Source organism: Anabrus simplex, chromosome 2, assembly GCF_040414725.1.
Source record: "Anabrus simplex isolate iqAnaSimp1 chromosome 2, ASM4041472v1, whole genome shotgun sequence".
Lineage (NCBI taxonomy): Eukaryota > Metazoa > Arthropoda > Insecta > Orthoptera > Tettigoniidae > Anabrus > Anabrus simplex.
In genome coordinates this window covers 319,171,946-319,196,318 of record NC_090266.1, presented here as the reverse complement: position 1 = coordinate 319,196,318, position 24,373 = coordinate 319,171,946, and the positions used below count along the sequence as shown (strand labels likewise).

The following is a 24,373-nucleotide window of genomic DNA, read 5'->3' as shown; positions in this document are numbered from 1 at the left end:
AGACAAGGAAGCGGCCGTGGCCTTAAGTTGGGTACCATCCCGGCATTTGCCTGGAAAACCACTTCGAGGATGGCTGAGGTGGGAATCCGAACCCCCCTCTACTCAGCAGACCTGCCCATGCTGATTGGACCCCGTTGCAGCCCTTGTACCATTTTTCAAATTTCGTGGCAGAGCCGGAAATCGAACCCAAGCCTCCAGGGATGGCAGCTAACCACTACACCACAGAGGCGGCTAATAGGCTAATTACGGTAGTTAACTAGTACAAACGTACATTTCACAAGTACTTGTCATTTGATAATGCCATGTTTAACAGATGCATGTTCAACTGCTGCTGCTGTTGTTGTTGTTGTTGATAAATTCCTTATAACTTACAGCCGGATTGATTGCAGTTAATTTGAACCGGTAGTAATAAGTGATCTTTGGTTAGAACCAAGGAGTACAGAATATATTGTACTCTTTGATCAAGTTTGCGCACTTTTTAACAACGGTGCTGTGGTCTAAAGCGCGATATTTTAAAATAAATAATGTGTTTTCTGAAAAACGGATCATTTAGCGTGCTGTTTAAAGGGCGCGTCGTACGCAGAAATGAGAAAAACTGTGTTGTTCCGGGTAAAACCGTTCATCTGGCAACCCTAATCCCTGAACGCAACATCATAATTTCATGGCGCTATAGTGGGAGTGGAGAAACCATACAGTATTTACATAACTTACGAGGTTAAAACCAGAAACTGTCATAAGTCTTGTGTTAATTCAAAGTAGTTTACTAAAAATACCGTACCATTTTCTTTTAGATGCTCGCTGGATCTCTTCGTTGCATTCTTGTTAGGATCATTCTTGATCATACTCGAGTGGTAATTTAATGAGTTTAAGGACGTAAAGATGATAGAAGTACTAATGATTTTATTGGTTTTTAACGTCCCACTAACTGCTTAAGATTTTCGGAGACGCCGAGGTGCCGGAAGTTTGTCCCGCAGAAGTTCTCTATTATGTGCCAGTAAATCTACCGACACGAGACTGATATATTTGACACCTTCAAATACCACCGAACTGAGCCAGGACCTGCCAAGTTAGGCACGGAAGGCCAGCGCTCTACCGACGGAGCAACTCAGCCCAGCGTTAGAAGTACTATCTAGGTAATCAACAATAAAGCTAGTAAGCACCCGAGAACCGAAAACTACTCTTCGTGTTTGGGCACCACATAATCGCTACTATCTTTCTCTCCAAAAAGGATCTTCAAACATTCCAAACTGAAGAAGAGTCTCGAAATGACAGCTATGTTCATGCCTCTTTTGCAGTCTGGAATGTGAGCACGCACGCGCCTTGCCGCGGGACGGATCAATACATGGCGGGCACCACCTGTAGCTTGCTACTGGTGGTTCCTTCGTCGGGTTTGTTGTTAGGCCTATTTGGAATCCGGTTTCCATCTGTTTTGATTCCCTGCTGTTCAGTTCATTCTTAATTGTCAATTATTTACTGCGATCCCTACGACTGTTTCGTAAGTGTTATTTATTCAACGATTCTTATCGTATCGTGGTGTGACGGGGAAACATCATTGTATCCAGATCTCGCATTTTCTGCGCGGCTGTATACTATTTTCATGTGCAGTCGCCTCCTTTAATTTTGCTTGGTGAGTGAAATTTTGTATTCCAATTGATTACAACTGTTTTTATAAAATCTTGTTACTATAAAATGAATTTAATATCGCACGGAAGAATGCATAATTTGTGATGTGGTTAATCGTTGAAATCTGGGTACACCCATTTGTGTATACTTAGCCCAATACTTGATTTATAAGAAATTTACTCATTGTTGCAGTCATTATTAACCCTAATTTAGTCATAAAATATGCTGAGGTGCCCTGTCGATCTACATGTTCTGCAAAACTCGGATAACATCTCTTAGTCAAATCCCTCCAATCTCTGTATTCGACTACTGGTCTTTGTCTTGATGTAATAGTGGCTTAAATATGGTGTACTGATATACATGATACTCTCAGTTTTGGAATTAGATTGGCTCTAGAAATGCCTGTTTGATTAATGAAATATCGATAGAATTACTATAATTCGTTCACACGTGGAGTTTTCTTGAGAATTAAGAACGCATTTTCATTGGCAGCTGTAGCATTCTTTTGCCGGGTGCAAATTACATCGCTGCTAGCTTCGAGGTGTTGTGAGATACTTGAGATTTTGGCTGCCCGCCTCATAAGACTCTTGAGCGATCCTGTGACCTAAGATATTCCGACTGCTTCACCTTAGCAATCATTTTGATATATCAGATTGAGGTTTTTCAGAACAGAATTAGGCCCTGGATTTTGGTGAATATTTTGTCTTTCTTTCATATGAGGCATTGTTTATCAAAATAAACTATGTACCTAACGAATTAGCTGTATGATTTGGGTTTGCGTTCGGGAGATGATGAGTATGAGCCCCACTGTCGGCAGTAGTGATGGGACATTCGATTCATTCGCGATTACCTGTGTCGCACATGTGGATTTGGCCCTGTTTTACAGCTGAATGCCCTTCAAGATGCCAACCCTATATGGAGGGATGTAATCACTAATGCGTGTTTTTGTGGTGATTGGTAGTGTAGTGTGTTGTCTGAATATGAAGACCACAAACAAATTAATCGGACGCGATTAAAATCCCCGATTCGGCCGGGAGTCAAACTCGGGACCCTCTGAACCGAAGGCCTCAACGCTGACCATTCAGCCAATGAGTCGGACAATTGAAGGTGTAATGATATGTGTTAATAGAAAGTTTTATTGTTCAGTCATGTAGTGTCTTAACACAGTTGAGCAGTTATTTGTATGCCTGAAAGTTGGTTCACTCATCACTATTGGAGGAGTATATATTTCTCCTAAATCACTTCAGACCGGGCGAGTTGGCCGTGCGCGTAGAGGCGCGCGGCTGTGAGCTTGCATCCGGGAGATAGTAGGTTCGAATCCCACTATCGGCAGCCCTGAAGATGGTTTTCCGTGGTTTCCCATTTTCACACCAGGCAAATGCTGGGGCTGTACCTTAATTAAGGCCACGGCCGCTTCCTTCCAACTCCTAGGCCTTTCCTATCCCATCGTCGCCATAAGACCTATCTGTGTCGGTGCGACGTAAAGCCCCTAGCAAAAAAAAAATCACTTCAGAAATATGAATATTATGCAAATTCAGTTGAAAACATGGTGTCATACAATGATAATTGTACTCTTATTCTTGCAAGTGACTACAATCTGGCACTAATGAGATTTTTTTATTTTTATTTTTGCTAGTGGCTTTACGTCGCACCGACACAGATAGGTCTTATCACGACGATGCGATAGGAAATGCCTAGGAGTTGGAAGGAAGCAGCCGTGGCTTTAACTAAGGTACAGCCCCAGCATTTGCCTGGTGTGAAAATGGGAAACCACGGAAAATCATATTCAGGGCTGCCGACAGTGGAATTCGAACCCACTATCTCCCGGATACAAGCTCACAGCCGCGCGTCTCTAACCGCACGGCCAACTCGCCCGGTGCTGTAGAAATGAACATTCCTCTGCCCATGGTTGTCATTTAACTCAGTTTAGATTAATGGTAGACATACGGTACTTTAACCTTTTATAATTCAATAACCTACCTAACGCCCCTGTGGCTGGCTATGACGTCCACGGTATCACTGCCTGTCGTAAGATGCGACTAAAACGGGGACCAGGGGCTATCAACTTGATAGCGTGGCTTGGTGACCACGATTCCGCTAGCTGACTCTGGCATTGCTTTCACTTACTTGTGTGGGTTCCTCACCTTCATGTTTCCTATCTGACCTCCCTTGGTCGACACTGGTTCTTTTGTGACCCCGACAGTATTAAGCTCTCAAAGCCTAGGGAGTCTTTTCATTTTCACACTCTTCGAGGCCCTTCTCTTTCTTTCGCCGATACCTTCGTTATTTTAAGTGTCGAACCTCTTCCATGTTTTCCGTTTGATTAGTGTTAATAGAGGATGGTGGCCCAGTTGTACTTCCTCTTCAAACAGTAATCGCCACCATCCCTCTCAAGAAAGTGACTGAAGTGTAAATCCCGATCAAGACATGTGAGATATTTTGAACCGAAAATCTCGTTCCAGTGGTTCGGATTTCACGTAAAACGGTAGATCCCGTAACTTATGACTTAAGTCGCGTTAAATTTAAAACCTGCTTACTTTCCTTCTTCAGTAATTTTATTCCTGCCATCCCGTTATTATCCTACGGAAAATGATAGATTGTTTTAATATGGCCATCGTTGAAATACGGTATCCAGAAACTGTAGCATGTACCAGAACCTGATCCTAATTCAAGCAGATTATATTACAGTCATGTCTTTATATCTTGAAAATTGCAGCACTCAATTTTCCTGTAGGACGCATTGGTGGACGTGCGTCTATTAATTCTGTCTTTGTGTTTGCCAAGTGGATACACAGTGTTTGTATATCTACCAATTACTTGTAGTTCCGATACCTGATACAGAGTCGGTGATGAGGTGAGATGCAATTACATGTCGTGGTTTTACGCCCCAATGCCCTTCCTGTCGTGAAACTGAGTTGAGGAGCTAATGAAGATGAAATGAATGAAATTGGGTAAGGAGTTAAACGGAATCGGCTGTGTCCTAAGAATAAGAACTGTCCCGGCATTTTCCAGGAAATGAAAATGAGCAAAGGATAGAAAACCATTTTTAGGTTATCCGATGGTGGGCTTCGAACTCACCCGTCCCGAATGCAGAGCGCTTGGCTCCATAGCCATAGCGCATTAACACCCTTGGCCACTTCGCTCGGTGATCCACGGTGTTTGTTGTATGATAAATATGACGCAATAATGCGTCGCGCCAAGATGTAAGCAAATACGGAAAAAAATGAAATTTATTTTCACGTGCAAGGTAAATAATTATTGTTATAGAAATGTTTGCAAGCTGCAAAATTAACTTACTTGAAGTAACTTACAATTATTTCATTAACGATCTTTTACAAATAATAAACAATCTAGTAAATTATTAAACCTGTTGGCATTTGCGTGCCTAGAATAATTCAATAGAATGATTCAACTGAAAGAAACTTGTCATAATATTAAATGAGATACGAAACCACCGCGTCTGTTTAAATATATCAGATAGCACAGAAACATATTATACTATTGTATGGCTGAATGTTACACTATATAAAAGTACGTTAATTAAGTTATGTAGGCCATGTTTAATGCAATACGTTCAGCGACATGACCGTTGCCTACAAGAGGCGACTCTCTCGTAACATTGTGGGGTGTTAGTTTATATTGAGACCACTGATAAGGTTTATCGTATCAGTTGTAGGCTATGCTTTCTGAAAATACACGCGTTGGCTAGGCTTCACTTAAACTTGCACAATACGGCTGTGAGCTTGCATCCGGGAGATAGTGGGTTCGAATCCCACTGTCGACAGCCCTGAAGATGGTTTTCCGTGGTTTCCTATTTTCACACCAGGCACGTAAAGCCACTAGCAAAAAACATGCACAATAATGGAGATGTATTATTACTGGCCGGTTTTTAAGCAAGCAGGCTTATAATGTTACATAACTGTTGATACTGCGCCCGTAGTCACGGGACTCGAGGTGTGCGTGGAATACAGACGAAAATCTTTCTTTCAGTTTTTACAATTTACTTTACGTCGCACCGACACGGATAGGTCTTATGGCGACGATAGGAAAGGGAAAGGCCTAGGAGTAGGAAGGAAGTGGTCGTGGCCTTAATTAAGGTACAGCCCCAGTATTTTCCTGGTGTGAAAGTGGGAAACCACGGGGGAAAAATCTTCCGGACTGCCGACAGTGGGGTTCGAACCCACTATCTCCCGAATGAAAGCTCGCAGATGCGCGACCCGAAATGTATGGCCAACTCTCTCGGTGTGATTTTTATTTCAAACGCGCGCGCGTGTATGTATGTGACAGAGAGAGAGAGAGAGAGAGAGAGAGAGAGAGAGAGAGAGAAAAGAGAAATAATCTGTCACCCACTGTTATTAATTTGGGACTAATGCTGAGCTCTGTGCTCCCGGATTTAAAGAAGATGCTGTATCAGTACTTTCCTGGAACGAGTACGGCATTGAAAATCCATACTACCGAGCTCGATAGCTGCAATCGCTTAAGTGCGGCCAGTATCCAGTAATCGGGAGATAGTGGGTTCGAGTCCCACTGTCGGCAGCCTTGAAGATGGTTTTCCGTAGTTTCCCATTTTCACACCAGGCAAATGCCGGGGCTGTACCATAATTAAGGCCACGGCCGCTTCCTTCCAACGCCTAGGCCTTTCCTATCCCATCGTCGCCATAAGACCTATCTGTGTCAGTGCGACGTAAAGCATATAGCAAAAAAAAAAAAAATCCATATTGAAGATAGCCACTGGGAATATCCCGGTCAAGCACCTGATCGAAATATTGAAGACTGGCCTTTCTTGTCATCTTGAGATACATCCAATGACGCATATGGCTATGAAAGGAGGAAAGAAGAGAACCACTGAAATAAATGAAGACGGGTAGCATTTAAGAGTATGACACTTCCGCCATCGTAATCCATCATCTCGGAGTTCGGAATAGTTCTATACACCCGTGCTTTATATTGGGGTCGGTAGTATTGTTTATAATTTGAGACGTTTACATTTACCAAGCGAGTGGCTGTGCGCGGTTTGCATCACGTAACTGTCAGCTTGCATTCAGCAGATAGTGGGTTCGAACCCCACTGTCAGCAGCTCTTAAGGTGGATTTCCGTGGTTTCCCATTTTCGCACCAGGCAAATGCTGGTGATGTATCTTCATTAAAGCCACGGTCACTTCCTTCCCACTCCTAGTTCTTTCCTATCTGGGGCTGTACCTTAATTAAGGCCACGGCTGCTTCCTTCCCACTCCCAGACCTTCCCTGTCCCATCGTCGCCGTAAGACCTATCTGCGTCGGTGCGACGTAAAGCAACTAGCAAAAAAAAAAAAAAAAAAAAGTTATTTCCTATTTCATCGTCGCCACAAGACCTATCTGTGATGGTGCGATGTAAAGCAAATTGTAATAGTACGAGGGCGAATCAAAAAATAAGTTACACTAGTTCGACGCGAGAGCACGCTGTGTGTCGTGATCCTGGCCAATGCAGAGCAAGCTACAGTAACTGCTGACACGTCCGATAGGAAGGTTGGGGTGGTATCCCGTCGCGTTGTGTGTGCAGAGCGGGCTAGGCTCAATGGCGCGGCAACTGGATGTTCGCTCCAAATTGGAGGTGCGTGCAACGATCAGATTTCTACGGGCTAAACGGCTCACTTGACGGACATTAATCGTGAAATCACTGCTGCATATGGTGAGCGTGCAGTTTCTCAGCCAGGTATTGTAAAGTGGTGTAAGTAATTTGATGCCGGACGCACGGATCTCACGAACGAATATCGTGAAGGCAGAACCGCAACGTCCAGTACCGTTGCAAATGTTGACCGTGTGAATGGGACGGCGCATAACACTGCAGGAAATTGCCAGCATGCTGAACATTTCGTATGGCTGTGTGTTCTCCATTGTTCAAGAGCACCTTGGATTTCATAAACTGTGTAAAAGATGGGTCCCACGTTTGCTCACAGATGTGAGCATTTTTGTAACGGTATTCTGTAGAGGGCAACGAATTTCTGCGGCGAATCATCACAGGGGATGAAACGTGGGTCCATCAATTCACCCCCGAAAGAAGGGGAAATCTATAGAATAAGTGCAAACCACATCACTACCAAGAAAAACAGACCAACGTCCAACCTTCAGCAGGGAAGGTAATGGCGACAGTGTTCTTTGACATGGAGGGTGTGGTGCACGTGGAATTTATGGCGAAAGGCACGACAGTCAACTCGACTTAGTATTGTCAAACGTTGAACCGGTTGCGTAAGCCAGTTAAAGAAGAGTGGCGGGGAAAATTGAGCGCCGATGTGGTTTTGTTGCACGATAACGCAACACCTCACACGGCCCGCCAAACGTCCGAACTCCTGCAGCAATTCAAGTGAGAGGTATGGCAACATCCTCCATAGAGTCCAGACTTGGCGCCATGCGATTATCATGTGTTCAGTAAACTGAAAAAGGATCTCGGTGGACGACGATTCCGAAACGATGAGGAGGTGAAAGCAGCTCTCTCCATGTGGTTACATAGCGCTGGAGGTGATTTCAGGCAATCAGTCACAACTGATCTGCATTTACGGCAGTAGCCCAGGTGGCAGATTCCCTATCTGTTGTTTTCCTAGCCTTTTCTTAAATGATTGCAAACAAATTGAAAATTTGTTGAACATCTCCCTTGGTAAGTTATTTCAATCCCTAACTCTCCTTCCTACAAATAAATATTTGCCCCAATTTGTCCCCTTCAATTCCAACTTCATCTTCATATTGTGATCTTTCCTACTTTTATAAACGCCATTCAAACTTATTCATCTACTACTGTCATTTCACGCCAGCTCTCCACGGACAGCTCGGAACATACCTCTTAGTCGAGCAGCTCGTCCCATTTTTCCCAAGTCTTTCCAGCCCAAACTTTGCAACATTCTTATAACGCTACTCTTTTGTTGTAAATCAACCAGAACAAAATCGAGCTGCTTTTCCTTGCAATTTTTCCAGTTCATAAATCAAGTAATCCTGTTTAGTGTCCCATACACTGAAACCATACTCCAGCTGTCGTCTTACCAGAGACTTATATGCCCTCTCCTTTCATCCTTACTACAACCTCTAAATACCCTCATAACCATGTGCAGAGATCTGTACCCTTTATTTACAATCCCATTTATGTGATTACCCCATTGAAGATTTTCCCTTATATTAACATCTAGGTACTTATAATGATCCCCAAAAGGACTTTCACCCCTCAACGCTGTAATAAAATCTGAAAGGACTTTCTCTATTTCTGAAACTCACAACCTGACTTTTAACCCCGTTTATAAGCATACCATTGCCTACTGTCCATCTTACAATATTATCGAGGTCATTTTGCAGTTGTTCACGATCTTTTAACTTATTTATTACTCTAGACAGAATAACATCATCCGCAAAAAGCCTTATCTCTGATTCCACTTCTTTACTCATATCATTTATCTAAGAAAATATGTATGTATGTTTAGTCCTCAGCCCGAAGGCTGGTTGGATCCTCAACAGCTCCGCCATCAGCTGTCATAGATGGCCTAGGCATCACTGAAGAAGCGTACGAGGGAAATGAGGAGTGAGGTAGTTTCCCGTTGCTTTCCTCACCGAGCCAGTTGCTATTACATATCAGTCTGCCAAGCCCACTGAAATGCATGCACCAACCAACCCTATGAGCAATATTTTCACACCATTCATAGCAGGGACTGGCTGCAGAAGGAATGGCATTACTAGCATCACTCATACCTCAGTCACTTTCATTTTGTCAAAGCCATGGATAAAGCTGAGACAGATCAATGAAAGTAACAAGATTGTTCTAGCCCATACCAGAAGACATAGTGCACTGTAAACACTAGGTCCCGCCAGCAAAGGCATTAAGAAAATATAAAGGTCCAATAATACTGCCTTGTGGAATTCCCCTCTTAATTATTGCAGGGTCAGATAAAGCTTCGCTAACTCTAATTCTCTGAGATCTGATTTCTAGAAATATAGCCACCCATTCAGTCACACTTTTTGTCTAGTCCAGTTGCACTCATTTTTGCCAGTATTAATCAGTTATCTACCCTATCAAATGCCTTAGATAGGTAAATCGCGACACAGCTCATTTGACCTCCTCAATCCAAGATATCTGCTCTATCTGCTGGAATCCTACGAATTGAGCTTCAGTAGATTAACCTTTCCTAAACCCGAACTGCCTTCTATCGAACCAGTTATAAATTCGCAAACGTGTCTAATATAAGCAGAAAAAAATGCTTTCCCAAAGCCTACATGCAATGCATGTCAAACAGACTGGCCTGTATTTTCAGCTTTAAGCCTATCACCCTTCCTTTATACACAGGGGCCACTATAGCAACTCTCCATTCATTTGGTATAGCTCCTTCATGCAAACAATAACCGAATAAGTACTTCAGATATGGTACTATATCCCAACCCGTTGCCTTTAGTATATGCCCAGAAATCTTATCAATTCCAGCCGCTTTTCTAGTTTTCAACTTTTGTATGTTACTGTAAATATCATTGTTATCATAGGTAAATGTTTATACTTCTTTAGTATTACTCACCTCCCTTATCTGGACATTATCCGTGTAAATAACAATCTTTATGTACTGCTGACTGAATACTTCTGCATTTTAAAGATCCTTGCACATACACTCCCCTTTTTTTATCAAGTGACTTCTGGAATGTCCTTCTTGGAACGTGTTTCTGCCTTAAAGTACATATACATACCCTTCCATTTTTTACTGAAATTTGTATGACTGGTAGTTATCCTTCCCATCATGTTATCCTAGCTGGCTTCTTTGCTAGATTCAATTTCCTGGTAAGTTCCTTCAATTTCTCCTTACTTCTAACTTTATTACTTTGCAACCTCCACCTTCTTTTTAGGCTCTTTACGTCTCTGTTATAGTGGCTGTCCGGCTCCATGGCTAAGTGGTTAGCGTGCTGGCCTTTGGTCACAGGAGTCCCGGGTTCGATTCCCGGTAGGTTCGGGAATTTTAACCATAATTGGTTGATTTCGCTGGCACGGGGACTGGGATTATGTGTCGTCTCCATCATCATTTCATCCGCATCATGACGCGCACGTCGCCTACGGGTGTCAGATCAAAAGACCTGCACCTGGCGAACCGAGCATGCCCTCGGACATTCCCGGCACTAAAAGCCGTACGCCATTTCATTTCATATAGTGGGTCTTTACCATTCCTTACTACCTTTAAAGGTACAAACCTGTTTTCACATTCCTCATTAATTGCTTTAAACCCATCCCAGAGTCTGTTTACATTTTTATTTACCGTTTTCCACCGATCATATTTACCTTTTTTAAACTCCCGCATGCCTGTTTTATCAGCCATATGCTATTGCCTAATAGTCCTAATTTTAAGACCTTCCTCCCTATCAAATTTATTTTTAACTATGGCAAAAACGGCTTCGTGATCACTAATGCCATCTATTACTTCGGTTTCTCTATATGGGTCATCTGGTTCTACCAGCACCACGTCCAGAATATTCTTCCCTCTAGTTGGTTCCATCACTTTCTGAATCAGCTGTCCTTCCCATATTCACTTATTTGCCATTTGTTGATCATGCTTCCTGTCGTTCGCATTACCTTCCCTATTGGCATTTGGTAAATGGAGATCACCAGCTACAGTCACGTTGCCTTGCCATATATCAAATAATTCTGAATCAGCGTCAGCGCTACCTTTTCCCGGTTTGTACATTCCAAAGACATCAAGTTGCCTATTATCTTCAGAGTTGAGCCTTACACCTACAACTTCATGTTTTGTCATCTTTAACTTTTTGTAGCTTACACATTTTTTTTCCGCCAGATTGACTACTCACGCTCGAACCATTCCTATCCTATATCTACGATACACACTCCAGTTCCTTGAGAAAATTTCTGCATCCATTATATCATTTCTCAAGCGTGACTGAACTCCTATTACAATGTCTGCGCATCCGGAATCGAAGTGTCGGTTGACCGTTCCGAGAAATGTTTACATTCTCTTTGGGACTATGTGGAAAAGTTACATTATATGTTGTCATAACCGTGTTGCCTATGTGTAGGTGGTTTCATAAATGGCCATAACTTGGAAGTGTAACTTACTTTTTGATTACCCCTCGTATTGTGGGAGAGAAATAGTTCAACCTAATATCACATATTTCTGCTATTGTATGACCCTCCTTTACTTTCCATAATTAACAACTCTAGAATCATGATTCTTTTACCATTATCGTTTTTATCTCGTGAATCGTTTATCCGAAACTTTGTCAGAATATAATATTTCCACCTGTCAGCTATGTCCTCAGGATCCTCAATTTACTAACCAGTCTAGCTCGAAACACTGTTAATTTCCAATTTCCCTCCATTTCTAAGATTCTCCCTTTAACTCTGGAAAAATCCCCTGCAACCTGACCTAGTATTTCTTTTTTTCATTTAAGTTTCTCCTACAATTTATTTTTTTGAGGTTATTACCTGTACTTCATGCCTTTGCTGGCGGGACCTAGTGTTTACAGTGCACTAAGTCTTCTGGTATGGGCTAGAGCAATTTTGTTACTTTCATTGATCTGTCTCTGTCTCATCCTTGGCTTTGACAAAATTAAAGTGGCTGAGGTATGAGCGATGCTAGTAATGCCATTCCTTACGCAGCCAGTCCCTGCTATGAATGGTGTGAAAATATTGCTCATAAGGTTGGTTGGTGCATGCATTTCAGTGGGCTTGGCAGACTGGTATGCAATAGCAACTTCTGGCTCGGTGAGGAAAGCAACGGGAAACTACCTCACTACTCATTTCCCTAGTACGCCTCTTCAGTGATGCCTAGGCCATCTATGACAGCTCATGGCGGAACTGTCGAGGATCCAACCAGCCTTCGGGCTGATGACTAAACAGAACACACACCTGTACTTCTTAGTAACTATTTCTTTTCTCTATGTCTTTTCTATCTTGCTTAAAATGACTTTTGATTTCTCTACAAACTACCCTCAGTGACGATTTCAGGGTTGCCCGAGGGAGAATATTCTTCCCATCGCCTCCATGACGAAAATCCCCCTCCCCCTACGCGGGGGATTTTAACCACAATATTACACAAATTGATACCGAGACCTGAATATGTGCCTACGTTATCGATCATTGTCTTTCGGTTAGCAAGCAGTACGAACTTTTCAGTCTCTTGCGACAATAGATTTCATTTAACACGTATCTGCGATGCTTCTCGCAAGCCATTTCTCTACTAGCAATGCAAGAAATGAAGTTTACTGTAAACAACAATCAAATGAATGATACTGGTTTATTGGGCTTGGATATTTCATATATTTGTCTATAAGTTATGTTTTACTTCATTTGGTGAAATTAATTCGACAATCAAAAATCCGTTGTGACAACAATGAGCTCATTTTAAAATTAATTGCTTATTATGTGTACCTAACGAACTCAACGTTGTTTTTAGATTCTCCATGATTGGCATTCCTGACAATGTTCCTCCATCCGGCGCACAGTTCGTAATTTCAGGAATCTAGCCGGCCAAAAATCGTATCTCGGAAACTAATGGACCGATTTACATAAAACTTAGTATGTAACTGCTATTATTGGAGATAATTAAGTGTGTGGTCAATCAAGTACAAAGAACAAATTACTACGCCAGGAATAGAATTAGTAATCTTTGTAATTTTAATCATTTTTCGTTATAGCTTTAAGAAATGAAATAGATGTTAATAGTAGGACATGCTGTTTAGAATGTTTAAAAACAGATACAGGAATACATGTACTTGCCATGTACTTCATTAGATGCAGTTACATCAGAATCGCTATCGTCACTTTCATTATCTCCTTCGGCGGAACCAGATACAGGAGGCTCAGACAGAAAGTTGAGCACTTCTCGTGAAAGCGGAATCAACTTCCTCCTCCTTGATTTCCCTAAGCTGGTAATATAAGGGTCCGATGATATAAGCAGCCTATGGAAAAGATCAGTATTTGTGTCTTTCTGGAAGGTTTCCTGTTATCTTTAATCCTGATCTCCTGGGCTTCCTCTTAGAGGTGTCCAGTAGGTATAATACAGTGCCATGACCCAAGAGTTTGTGCAAAGTTACAGGCATGTAGTACGATTTGTATTTTTGTAAGTACAATTGTATAGTTTCCTTTTCGTACACGCCAAATGTCACTTTATCAATGGTATACCCACACGAAAGAGTTTCTACGATGGCACGTAGATGGTTTATTGAATTTATATCTACTCCAGCAATATCCGCAGAAGTGGAAGCCTCTCTGAAGAATCTTCTAGCGGTTTCCATCTTTGGTATTGCCAGCACTTTGCTTCGGATATCAACCAATAGACGCGTTTCCTCCCTGAACTTCTGTAGTGAAGTCATCTACAGTATTTATTTATTGCGTGTGTGTTTTAGGCTTTAAATCAGTGTGTTGAATGAGAGTTATGCGATAAGCCTACGTGTGTGATTTATTTCTTTAACATTAATACTGTGATATTTTGTAGTCATCTGCAGTATTGATTTACTGCGTCTGTTTTCTAGCTTTTATTGTCTATATAAATTTATTAAATGCAATTAAATACATCACCTGCCCCTCAAGTCCATAAAATTATTTGTCTATTTTCTCTCGTAATTTGCCTTATATTTCAGTGCTGAGGTTCCTTATGTGCCGTAGTTTACCTCTGATTCTGTACAAACCAAAAGTGGCCCCTGTAAACCCCACGTACCCTTCAGTTCATAAAAGTAATTGTAGCTTAGTTTATTCAGCCGTTCGTCTTGAACTTACATACTGAATTTCACAAATTTATGTGCCGCCGTTTTTCCGTGATGGCGTTGTGCGGAGTCGTTCGATATGGCAACCCTGTTGTCATAAGAGTACTGTTTTCTTAACATGGAATGAGCTATAGTAGACTAAAGGCAGGATCATCCTTACATTGTTGTGATGCACGTCCTTCTGCAAGGCTCATTCTCTGCTCGAACCAACTTTTATTGTACTTCAGTAATTTGTCCCTTTTTCTACTATATTTTGTCCAGCGTGATCGAATTTTAGCACACAAAATACTAACAGATTTTCTTATTGACTTATCCTAGGAACAATCCTCAAAGCCTAAATGTTCAATTACAACATTCGCAATATCATCGTTCCGCTTATATTCCCTGCTGTTCCTCAGCAGCTCGAAAACCGACCTCCGGGTTACAGAGTACATGGCTTCTGAAAAAAATTAATTACTCTTATGGTCGCGCCTGGTCGTAGCAAAAAGTCACAGTTTTCTATTCACTAAAGTGTAGATAACTCATCCAAAAGACTTTCATTGCGGAAATCAAAGGCAATCCATTTTAAAAGTCAGCTCAAATTTGTATAATTAGATAGCGCTTGGACACCGTGTACCCGAATTTTAAGTGCATATTTCGGACAACAATATAGTAATTTTCAGAAAATGCTACATACTATATAAAAATACATACTTTCATCTAATATAATCACATTGCAAGCTAAAGAATATTTAGTTCTGATGTCGTTACTGAGCCCTCACATAATAATAACTGCGCGCTCGCCTCGCCAGAATATAATGCCCTAACGGAGGAGAGCCACTTTAGGCTTTCGGTGAGATTAATCAGACAGCGCGACTTTTCAATGCTTAATTACTGTACCCAAGAGTCTTATAAACACGACTCACAGAAAATGCACACCAAAGACAAGGGTTGAAAATATAATTTTTGGCCGGCTGGATGCTAGAAATTACCCACTGTGCGGCGTGGCGTGAGTCTGTTGGTCTTTGCTTAATTCTCTGTGAAATTATTATGTTTTCATAATGAAGATGTCAAAATCTCAAACGTTATTGCCTTTCTTTCCAAAGAAACAAACATTTTTCAGATGATACATGCAACAAGAGAGTAATACAGCGAAGGCGAAAGGGAAAAAATGTTTCGTTTGTTCTTCGACATTGTTCAAATGAGAATTTGTTGCTACCGGAAGTGTAGCGGCTGTGAATGTATCAGAAAAAATGGGAGCGTGCAGTACGCAGACTACTAATATTTTTATTTTGATCTGAATCGTTGTGACGCATTTTGCAAATTCTGTTAGAATCATTTACAAACTGATCTTGAAGCTTTCGAAGTAAATGGTGGCGTGGTGCCTTGTATTAACTTTCGGAAATCTACGGGCAGTTCGGGGAAATTACAGAAGCATGCGCATTCTTAAAAGCATGCGAGGGCCGATGATCTTCGATGTTAGGCCCCTTTAAACAACAAGCACAAAAAGCATGCAAAAACAGTGGCTCTTGATACCTGCAGGTTACTGGAATTGAATAATCCTGTCCATGTATAGTTAAACAGAGTGGCGAAGAAGCTTTGAATCGTCAAGCTCTCTCAACTTCAATCGAAACTTTGCAACGTAGAGATCGCCCATACAACAAAGTATGAACCGGCAATTGATAGAATAGTTCTAAAAAATAACAGTGACCTTAAAAATTGAGTTGACGCAAATTACACTATCTACATATGTTATTCCCCTTTGGGGGAGGGGTGGGGTAGAGTAACATCCACGGTAAGTACTATACTCTCACAGGTTCTGGAACCGCCTCCTCCAACCGCCCCTGGGAGAGGCCTCAACCACACGGAATGTGCTGACTAAGAGTACATGCTTAACCTGACCTGACTTGAAAAGTAGGGCGGTTGGCTAAGAGCGCGCTCTTAACCTCGCATGACCGTATGCTGGCTACGTATCAAGGCTTAAGCTCTCAGACCTCGGGTTCGACCCCAGGCCTAAGGACGTTAACCGTACAGACCCAAGTTCGAGGCCCAAGAGTACAAGCTTTACACCCAGGCTAACCGCATAAGAGTGGAAGCTTAACCTAACAGACCTCAAGTTCGATATCCGGGCTAACTGCATAAAAGTGCAGGTCTAACGTTACTCTGACCATGCGTTAACCTAACTAACCTAACCTCACGGGCTTATCGAACACGAGTGAAAGCTTAACCTAACAGACCTCAAGTTCAATACCCGGGGTGACTGCATAAAACTGCAGGCCTAACGTTACGCTGATCACGCGTTCGCCTAACCTAACCTCCTAGGCTAACCGAATACAAGTGCAAGCTAAACTTAACAGACTTAAGTTCGATACTGGGATTAACTGCATAAAAGTGCAGGTCTAACGTTAACGCTGACTACGCTTAAACTAACCTGACACACACCCTGGCAAAAAGTGCAGGCTTAACCTTAGGCTGACTAGGCGTTAACCTGACCGGTTGCCCTTCCCTCTACCCAGACGAAAATTGCAGGCTTTATTTTCCGCTGACCACGCGTTAACCTAACAACCTCCCCGGATTTGAAGCTTAACATGAAACAAGATGGCGACTATAAGGCTTAATGCGTATGCTTTATTCATAGGGGGCGTAACATTGGGAAACGACATAAAAGAGCCTGGAACTGAACTTGGAACAAGATGGCGGCTGCACATGGGACTAGAGAGATGGTGTAAGGCTTAATACATGTACTTTATTCATAGGATGCGTAACATTTGGGAAGCATCTTTGGGGGCTTGAAGCTGAAAATAACCTCCAAGGCTAACCGCAAAAGAGTGTAAGCTTAACTTAACAGAATTTTAAGATCGATACCCGAACTAATCGTATAAAAGTGCAGGCTAAACCTTACGCTGACCAGGCATAAACCTATCAGGTTGCCCTTCCCTACTCCAGCTCCGACATAACTTTACACCCTAGCTAATCGCGAAGACTTAACCTCGCGCTGACCAGGCATTAACCTAACCGGAAGCCTTTCCCTACACTAGCTTAGCGGCTACACATTGAACTAATAGGACTAGGGAGATGGTGTAAGACTTAATATGTATGCTTTATTCATAGGGGCGTAATGTTGAAAGGCGACCTCAGGGGCTTCGAGCTGAACTCGGAACTAGGAAGCTGGTGTTAGGCTTAATACATATGCTTTATTCTAAGGGGTGTAACTTTGGGAAGCATCTTTGTCGCTCGAAGCTGAGCGACTGCAGAGACATTCCTCCTCCTCGTAGACTTAGAATTCATCCTCTTCATCCGCCACCTCCTCATAGAGTCAGTAGCGTATGACTACATCTTTCTCCTCCTCATAGACTTCCTCCTCCTCCTCTTCCTCTCCCTCCTTCGTCCTCCTTATAGACTAGTAGCGTATGACTACCTTCTCCTCCTCGTCCACCTGAATGCAAGGTTAACCTAACAGGTACGGATTCGACTCCAAGCTCAACCTCACAGATCCTGGATTCGACCCTAGGCTTAACCTTACCAGGGGGTATGCTTAACCTAACTGCCAACGTGATTATGGATAAGAGTGCTAGCCTTACGTAACAGGCATGGATTTGACGCCAGGCTTAACCTTGCAAGGGTGTTACAGACTCAAATTTGAGATTCGATCCCATGCTTAACCTATTTAGACATGATAACACATGGTTCGGGGTAACTGTATTGTGCTTTAATGGTGAGCTTGGTGGAAGCTGAACTTGAAGCAATACGGTGGCTGCACATTGTACTAATAAGACTGGGGAGATTGCGTAAGGCTTAATACACGTGTCTTATTCATAGAGATATAACTTTAGAAAGCTACTTCAAGGACTTGAAGCTGAGTGGCTGCAGAGTTAAAGACGCTAGCGTGTGAGCTGATGCGTAACGCGCTGTTGGTTTTTAGTGTTTGGAACACTGAATTTTTTATTTTAACATTTCATGCTTATAGATTTTAACTTTAGAGACGTATAGTAGCTTACAATATTGTTGACATCACTTAGAGATTAAAACTTTGTGTGTTCAGAACCGAAAAAATGTTCGCGCTATACTTGGCAGGGAATGGAACCCAGAGCTCTTCCCTTTGGACTGCTGAGTATCATGCTAAGTAAATGACTGCGCTTTGAAAGCATGCGTTAAATTGAAAACCTGGCTTTAGCGCTACAAGAAATTAGAAAAGCACCGGCCGAATTGGGATTCGAATCTGGAGCTCACTTGGACTCAGAACTAAAGAGCTTAAGTGTATAAGAAGAAAAAATCCTCAACCCGATCTGAAAATATGGCGAGCTTTTCTTTCACTGAAGACTAAGTGCGAACTGTTAGTTCAAAGTACGTTAACTGAATACGGAGTGAGAATGCAGCTAAAGTGAGGTTGTGACAGTATGTGCAAAAAAATTGTATCCACGAGCAAGTTGATCAGACTTGTTTTTGCATTTAGCCTAGTATGCACATATCAGAAAAAATTATTGACTGCACGAACAAGTTGATTAAACTTGGAATTATTTGCTGAGGCATGAAATACCAAGTTCATTGTTGTTTTGCATTTAGCCTAGTATGCACATATCAGCAAGAAAATGACTGCACCGGCAAGTTGTTTAGACTTGGAAGTATTTTCTGAGACATGAAATGCCAAGTTCATTGGTTTTTGTATTTAGCCTAGTATGCACATATTAGCAAAAAATTGACTGCACGAGACGCCGACCCGAGTACCAATTGAACCGGTGGCTCCTTTACTTTGACAGCAAACATGCATAAATGTGCATTAAATTCTTCTTTGTTTAATTGAAGCGCCTTAAGTTCGATTCTGAACGTTGAACCGGAGCCATCGGACCAAAGGCAAGCATTTTATCCATTTAGCCACAAAGCCGGACTTCAATCTACTAAATCTTAGGCTACCATCTCGACTGATCAGGTGTTGAGTATTGGCAGTGGCAGAGGCCAGGGCAGTAGCTTGTGAAGCAGCCTTGACAACACAGCAGGCTTCTCCGTTGGCTATTGGCTGCAGCTCAAGACGCTTACGGCTTGACGTTCATTAAACCAACTATCGAAAAGTCTAGTGGTAGCCCACATCTTAATTCCAGCATACGCCACTGACAGTTAGTACTTACAACAAGCACCCACATCCTATTACTTAACCTGTAGTGGACACCACACAGCCTGTTTTCAAAGATCTTAGCAAAACAGAGTTATAGGAAAGATGTCTAAAAAGGAGAAACCAAAACGCAACTGTAAATTTTGGTCGATATGTCCCAAAACATCATGCAGTGGTAATAAAATTGTTCAAATAGCAACCTGCAGTGCAGTGGCCAGTTTTAATGAGGGAGCTAGCAGTAGCCTACAAGTACTTAACGCATTGGGAATCAAAGTTGGGAAGAATACTTTGTGCATGTTTGACAAGGGAAGGGTAGATTCAGAAGATAAAGGTAAGATACTCAACTTTGGAGGCTAAAAGGTCTAGGCAAAGGCTCAGGCTGGAAGAAATATCCAAGAACATCCATACAGAGGGTATAACATATGCCAGTGGAGCCTTCTAAGGTGTACCGTGGGTCGAACCGAGTGTTACAACTTTACAAGCGTTTTCGTGTAAACTTAGTTTTTCAAAGAAGAAACATAATATCACAAGAGACCGAGCTCGATAGCTGCAGTCGCTTAAGTGCGGCCAGTATCCAGTATTCGGGAGACAGCGGGTTCGAACCCCACTGTCGGCAGCCCTGAAGATGGTTTTCCGTGGTTTCCCATTTTCACACCAGACAAATGCTCGGGCTGTTCCTTAATTAAGGCCACTCCTAGCCCTTTCCTGTCCCATCGTCGCCATAAGACCTATCTGAGTCGGTGCGACGTCAAACAACTAGTAAAAAAATAAGAAAAGAATATTTAGTGATAATTAGCAAACTTGTCCATTTATCAATTGGAATTTATTGAGGTACATTATTTAAATAAAGATAAATATATAAGCTGTATGGCAAACAAGACAAATTGTTTTGTAATATGAGGGCAGATTGGAAAGTAACGAACAGTAATTTTTTTCTCCCCTGGTATTGTAGCTGGAATGTTGAAATTTCACGACGATATAGTTTGAAGTTTGCGCTACAGAGGGTGTTTTGTTTTCATGTACAGCTCTAACGAGAGAAGCCTGAACTACAAAACAAGCACGGCGTGCATGTTACTGTCGTCCATGTGTGAAGAGCAGGGAAGTGTACAGTAGTTCGACATGTTTGGAGCAAAGGACATACACCGAGTGAAGTTCACAGGGACATGCGTAGCATGTATGGGGACCACTGCCTGGACCAGGGATGGCGAACCTTTTCCAACTAGTGTGCCATTTTAGGTCTGGATCATTATTTTCAACTGTCTACTGTGCCACTTGTTATTTTCGTTTGTAATGGATACAACTCTCGCCTCCACTCACCATCGCCACCAGCGACTTCCATCCCTAATTCCAAATTATGTTTCATAATATATTGTATTGTAAAATACCAAATACATGTGACGTATGATGACCCAAACAAAGTAAGTAGCACTGTAGTAAGTTTCTTCATGGCCGAAAACTTTTGTGGGAGGCCCATCCACTGTTCAAGTGTTAAGTTCTTCGGCTTCTGGAGAGAGTATTCACCATCAACAGCACACTCAATTTTCATTAATGCGTCAAGTTGTACGAACATTTTCACCCATACATGCTTTCTTAAAATTCAGTCAACTCCATTTCTAAACTATCAGTATCGAACCAGTAAAAAAACCCTCATTTGTGCAATATGAGGTTTTGAAGTAAAGTGCGATAGTTCCTCCAAATCTCGAAATTGGGATAATTTCTTGGCAACTATTTATCTTACAAAGTTCACAACAATAAACAGTTACTCACTAAGAATAATTACGCGATGCTGGCAACCACACACAAGCCGAACTTCACTCATTCACTGATCTGGGTGAGCGAATGGCTCGTCGGCCGCATCTGACATTTATATCACTTCACTTCCGGACCTATCAGTGTTGTAGTGTTACCATAATGCACGTTCGAATGGAAGAAGAATTTAGATTTTCGGTTTTTATTTCTTAAACCTGAAACACTACGACTATACGATGCACGAGATATGTATAGTCTATAGTACAAAACGTACATAACAGTTTTAATATGTGCATGTGGTGTGCCACCGAAATCGTGTTCGCGTGTCACCTAATGACACGCGTGGCATAGGTTCGCCATCCCTGGGCCCTGGATCGTAGCAATCAATGTTCCAGGTGGTGTGCATTCTTCCAAGAGGGCCATGTGGACCTTGGTGATTCGCCACGCTCCGGGCTGCCGGTAACAGCTTCTACTCCGCAGAATGTCCGCGCCATTGAGGCAGCAATTTTGAAAGACCGGCGTGTGCACCTGCGAACCTTATCGCAGACTTTCAACATTTCCTGTGGTGCGGTGTACGACATTGTTCATGACACATTGAATTTCAGGAAAATTTGTGCTCTCTGGGTGTCTAAGAACGTGACAGACAACCAGAAGCGAATAATGACAAGCATGGATCACATAGCGCGTTACGCCGCTTTCTGAAAGGAATCGTCACTGGTGACGAGTCGTGAGCGTACCAGTATGCGCCCGAAACCAAGCAGGCCTCTATGGAGTGGAAACATGCTGGTTCCCCAGTACGAAAAAAATTAAAAGTGACTCAATCTGCTAGGAAAGTGCTTGTGACAGTGTTCTGGGACATGTTCGGTGGACTTTACTGAACACGGGACCACTATGAATGCTGCAGCGTGCATTAAAACTTTCCTTAAGTTGCGTCGTGCCCTTCGTGGCAAACGCCGCAACATTAATGCTGACGGTATCAAACTTCTTCCTGACAATGCCCGCCCCCATGTTGCTGCTCCTGTTCGTGAGAAACTCGCCAAAATTTGGTTGGGAGGGGTTCCAGCATCCACCATACAGTCCGGACCTGGCACTGTCAGACTTTCATCTGTTTGGTCCCATGAAGAAATTCCTGGCCGGTCAACACTTCGCGACAGATGCTGAAGTGAAATCAACAGTCCGCAGATGGCTATACTCCAACCAAACGGACTTCTACGAACAGGGCATATTGAAACTGGTACCACGATGGGATAAACGTGTCGAAAAACTTGTTGACTATGTAGAAAAGTAGGTCAAAGGTATACATTATTGTGATTTGTTTGGCTTTGGTACATATTAAAATTTTGGGGTAAAAGCTATTGTGCGTTTCTATCAGAGCGGGGCTGAGTGGCTCAGACGGTTGAGGCGCTGGCTTTCTGGCCCCAACTTGGCAGGTTCGATCCTGGCTCAGTCCGGTGGTATTTGAAGGTGCTCAAATACGTCAGCCTCGTGTCGGTAGATTTACTGGCACGTAAAAGAACTCCCGCGGGACTAAATTCCGGCACCTCGGCGTCTCCGAAGACCTTAAAATAGTAGTTAGTGGGATGTAAAACAAATAACATTATTATTATTATTATTATTATTATTATTATTATTATTATTATTATTATTATTATTAGTTTCTATCAGATCTGCCCTCATTCTTATTTGTACATAATTGCAGTAACTCATGCAGGTTTAAGGTGACAATGAGATAGGAGAGAGGTAGTTCTGGGAAGGTAGTGGCTTTACCCTTGCTTAAGGTACAGCTCTGAAATTTGATTCTTATTGTTTAAAGGGGCCTAACATCAAAGGTCATCGGCCCGCTCTGGAATTTACCTTCTTACAACAATTGTATAAAACTTTTTTTAATCCTCCTAGTAAATATTGTATACTTTACGTCCAATTAAGACGAAACTTCACACATAAATAAGCATGTTTCGACCCGGCATTGTGTCATCTCAGTAAGACATGTATAATGAATTAAAACCATAGGAAACACAGAAAATGAAACTTTAATTAAAAAGATTTTTAGAAACCATAATGAAAGTTAAAAACAAACTATGAACTGTTGATTGTTAAAACAGTCTTGAGCTGGAGGTCTTTCTGTTTCAATGTTTTTGTTCTCTGGCTTGGTTTAAATGGTATCTGTATTCTGTTGGCTTAGTTGTTGTCCTCAGACTTCAATAATGCATATGTTTATCAGCCCATGTCAGAACACAACAACTAAGCCAACAGTATACAGATACCATTTAAACCAGGCCAGAGGACAAAAACATTGAAAGAGAAAAACCTCCAGCTCAAGACTGTTTTAACAATCAATGTTTCAGTTTTTTAAACTTTCATCCGCTTGCACTACCGCAGTTCAGCTTCTCCAGCGAGCCGGGTTTCCTTGCCGGTGTGAAAGAGAGCTACCGCACTGAAATTTAAGTTGCTTGATTGACGCATGCCCTTGAAATTTCCTTGTCCAGGGAGCGGAGCGGGGTGGGCCTGTAGGCTCTCCCCCGACAGCAATTTACGACGACAGGCCAGCTAGCTTATGTAAGGGATGTTAGTTTTAATACTTGACACTCTAAGTGTTCAGTGCCACACACTAGACACTACAAGAAAAATATCAACGTGTTAACAGTATACCACTTGCACATTGTCTAGCTAATAAAAATAGAGCCAGTTTATGAAATCAATTGTAATATAGAGGAATATATTTTATTTTCGGATTTCAGCACGTATAAAGTTTTTTGAGCAATTCATTGATGGCACGTGTAGAGTTTGTTTTCTGAAGTAAAATAATTTTGTATAGTGGTATATAGTGAAGTTTTGTAGTGTTCCTCTTGGATTACAGGGGAAGTTTTCGTGAGCTCTCTGCCATTCTTCATGAATATAACGTGTGTTATACATTGTAACGAATATTTTCCCTCGTTTGTCGTTGATGGATGTATACTCGGTAAGCGAATGAAACTATAGAACTTCGGCGATGGTGAAATGCCAGTTAAATTTTGCTGATTCAGTTTAGGTTAGGGTTTTTAAGTTAAAAACAAATATTTAGTCCCAGAGTATTTTGGTGAAAACTATGGCTGTATTATCACGAAGGGTCACCAGGTGAAACTGTAAGTATATTATTTAAAATCTGCTGTAGATTAAGTTATGATGGTGTCATCACTGCCGTGATTATCAATTTGGAAATATGTGCGAG

The 24,373-nt window shown here is 42.0% G+C and overlaps 1 protein-coding gene across 8 annotated transcripts in view; it reads left to right on the top strand.

The window, feature by feature from the left end:
• The window catches only part of LOC136864094 (transmembrane ascorbate-dependent reductase CYB561), a 403,629-nt gene that overhangs the window by 332,902 nt on the left and 46,354 nt on the right, over positions 1-24,373 (top strand). Inside the window, exon 1 of one of the 8 annotated variants that reach the window (XM_067140662.2) lies at positions 1,394-1,627. The exons of the other annotated variants lie outside the window; for them this stretch is intronic. The gene's annotated coding sequence lies outside the window, so the exon portion shown is untranslated. Of the gene's footprint in view, positions 1-1,393; positions 1,628-24,373 lie in introns of those variants that run through there. 8 annotated transcript variants of the gene reach the window in all.